The following is a 3,639-nucleotide window of genomic DNA, read 5'->3' as shown; positions in this document are numbered from 1 at the left end:
GATCAAGTGGCCATAGGTGTGTGGGTTCATTTCTGGATCTTCAATCCTGTTCCATTGATCCTCCTGCCTGTCACTGTACCAATACCATGCAGTTTTTAGCACTATTGCTCTGTAGTATTGCTTGAGGTCAGGGATACTGATTCCCCCAGATTTCCTTTTGTTGCTGAGAATAGTTTTAGCTATCCTGGGTTTTTTGTTGTTCCAGATGAATTTGATAATTGCTCTTTCTAACTCTGTGAAGAATTGAGTTGGGATTTTGATGGGTATTGCATTGAATCTGTATAGTGCTTTAGGCAAAATGGCCATTTTAACTATATTGATTCTACCGATCCATGAGCATGGGAGGTTTTCCCATTTTTTGAGGTCTTCTTCCATTTCCTTCTTCAGAGTCTTGAAGTTCTTGTCATACAGATCTTTCACATGTTTGGTAAGAGTCACCCCAAGATACTTTATACTGTTTGTGGCTATTGTGAAGGGGGTCATTTCCCTAATTTCTTTCTCAGCCTGCTTATCCTTTGAGTATAGGAAGGCCACTGATTTGCTTGAGTTGACTTTATAACCTGCCACTTTGCTGAAGTTGTTTATCAGCTGTAGGAGCTCTCTAGTGGAGTTCTTTGGGTCACTTAGGTAGACGATCATGTCGTCTGCAAATAATGATAGTTTGACTTCTTCCTTTCCAATTTGTATCCCTTTGATCTCCTTATGTTGTCGAATTGCCCGAGCTAGTACCTCAAGTACAATATTGAAAAGATAAGGAGAAAGGGGGCAGCCTTGTCTGGTCCCTGATTTCAGTGGGATTGCTTCAAGTTTCTCTCCATTTAGTTTGATGCTGGCTACCGGTTTGCTGTATATTGCTTTTACTATGTTTAGGTATGGGCCTTGAATTCCTGTTCTCTCCAAGACTTTAAGCATGAAGGGATGCTGAATTTTGTCAAATGCTTTTTCAGCATCCAATGAAATGACCATGTGGTTTTTTTCTTTGAGTTTGTTTATGTAGTGGATTGTATTGATGGATTTCCGTATATTGAACCAACCCTGCATTCCCGGGATAAAGCCTACTTGATCATGGTGGATGATCGTTTTGATGTGTTCTTTGATTCGGTTGGCAAGAATTTTATTGAGTATTTTTGCATCGATGTTCATAAGGGAAATTGGTCTGAAGTTCTCTTTCTTTGTTGGATCTTTGTGTGGCTTTGGTATCAGCGTAATTGTGGCTTCGTAGAAGGAATTGGGTAGTGTTCCTTCTGTTTCTATTTTGTGGAATAGTTTGAAGAGTATTGGTGTTAACTCTTCTTTGAAGGTCTGGTAGAATTCTGCACTGAAGCCATCTGGTCCTGTGCTTTTTTTGGTTGGAAGACTTTCTATGACTTCTTCTATTTCTTTAGGCATTATGGGACTGTTTAGATGGTCAAGTTGGTCCTGATTTAATTTTGGTATTTGGTATCTGTCAAGGAAATTGTCCATTTCCTCCAGATTCTCCAGTTGTGTTGAGTATAGGCTCTTGTAGTAGGATCTGATGATTTTTTGGATTTCCTCAGTTTCCGTTGTTATATCTCCCTTTTCATTTCTAAGTTTGTTAATTTGGATACTTTCTCTGTGCCCTTTGGTCATTCTGGCTAAGGGTTTATCTATCTTGTTGATTTTCTCAAAGAACCAGCTCCTGGTATTGTTGATTTTTTGTATGGTTCTCTTTGTTTCTACTTGATTGATTTCGGCCCTGAGTTTGATGATTTCCTGCCTTCTACTCCTCCTGGGTGAAATAGCTTCTTTTTGTTCCAGGGCTTTCAGGTGTGTCATTAAGCTGGTAATGTATGCTCTCTCCATTTTCTTTTTGGAGGCTCTCAGGGCTATGAGTTTTCCTCTTAGCACTGCTTTCATTGTGTCCCATAGATTTGGGTATGTTGTGTTTTCATTTTCATTGTGTTCTAAAAAGTCTTTAATTTCTTTCTTTATTTCTTCCTTGACCAAGGTATCATTGAGTAGAGTATTGTTCAGTTTCCATGTGTATGTGGGCTTTCTGTTGTTTCTGTTGCTATTGAAGACCACTTTTACTCCATAGTGATCAGATAGGAGGCATGGGATTAGTTCGATCTTCTTATATTTGTTGAGGTCTGTCTTGTGACCAATTATATGGTCGATTTTGGAGAAGGTACCATGAGGTGCTGAGAAAAAGGTATATTCTTTTGTTTTAGGATAGAATGTTCTATATATATCTGTTAAATCTAATTGGTCCAAAGCTTCAATTAGTTTCATTGTGTCCCTGTTTAGTTTCTGTTTTCCTGATCGGTCCATTGAGGAAAGTGCAGTGTTGAAGTCACCCACAATTATTGTGTTAGGTGCAATGTGTGCTTTTAGTTTTAATAAAGTTTCTTTTATGAAAGAGGGTGCCCTTGCATTTGGGGCATAGATGTTCAGGATTGACAGTTCTTCTTTTTGTATTTTTCCTTTGACCAGCAAGAAGTGTCCCTCTGGGTCTCTTTTGATGACTTTGGGTTGAAAGTCAATTTTATCTGATATTAAAATGGCTACTCCAGCTTGTTTCCTGAGACCATTTGCTTGTAAAATTGTCTTCCAGCCTTTTACTCTAAGGTAGTGTTTGTCTTTGACCCTGAGGTGTGTTTCCTGTAAGCAGCAAAATGTAGGGTCCTGTTTACGTATCCATTCAGTTAGTCTGTGTCTTTTTATTGGGGCATTAAGTCCATTGATGTTAAGAGATATTAAGGAATAGTGATTGTTACTTCCTATCATTTTTGACGTTATTTTTTAAATTTTAATGCTTAACTTCTTTTGGGTTTGATGAAAGGTTACTATCTTGCTTTTTCCAGGGTGAAGTTTCCCTCCTTGTATTGGTGTTGTCCTCCTATTATCCTTTTTAGGGCCGGGTTTGTGGATAGATATTGGGTAAACTTGGTTTTGTCATGAAATATCTTAGTTTCTCCATCTATGGTGATTGAGAGTTTTGCTGGATATAATAGTTTTGGTTGGCATTTGTGTTCTCTTAGAGTCTGCATGAGATCTGCCCAGGACCTTCTAGCCTTCATAGTCTCAGGTGAAAAGTCTGCTGTGATTCTGATAGGTCTTCCTTTATATGTTACTTGGCCTTTTTCTCTTACTGCCTTTAGTATTCTTTCTTTGTTTAGAACATTTGGTGTTTTGATTATTATGTGACGGGAAGTATTTCTGTTCTGGTCCAGTCTGTTTGGAGTTCTGTAGGCTTCTTGTATATTCATGGGCATCTCTCTCTTTAGGTTAGGGAAGTTTTCTTCCATAATTTTATTGAAGATATTTGTTGGCCCTTTAAGTTGTAAATCTTCACCCTCATCTATGCCTATAATCCTTAGGTTTGGTCTTCTCATTGTGTCCTGGATTTCCTGGATATTTTGGGTTACAAGCTTTTTGCATTTTGCATTTTCTTTAACTGTTGAGTCCATGGTTTCTATGGAATCTTCAGCATCTGAGATTCTTTCTTCTATCTCTTGTATTCTGTTGTTGATATTTGTATCTCTGTCCCCTGATTTCTTCCCAAGGCTTTCTATCTCCAAAGTTGTCTCCCTTTGAGTTTTCTTAGTTGTTTCTACTTCTGATTTTAGATCCTGGATGGTTTTGCTTAGCTCCTTCACTTGCATGTTTGTGTTTTCC

Source organism: Apodemus sylvaticus, chromosome 2 (assembly GCF_947179515.1).
Source record: "Apodemus sylvaticus chromosome 2, mApoSyl1.1, whole genome shotgun sequence".
In the NCBI taxonomy this organism is placed as follows: domain Eukaryota; kingdom Metazoa; phylum Chordata; class Mammalia; order Rodentia; family Muridae; genus Apodemus; species Apodemus sylvaticus.
Note: the sequence above shows the minus strand (reverse complement) of the source record.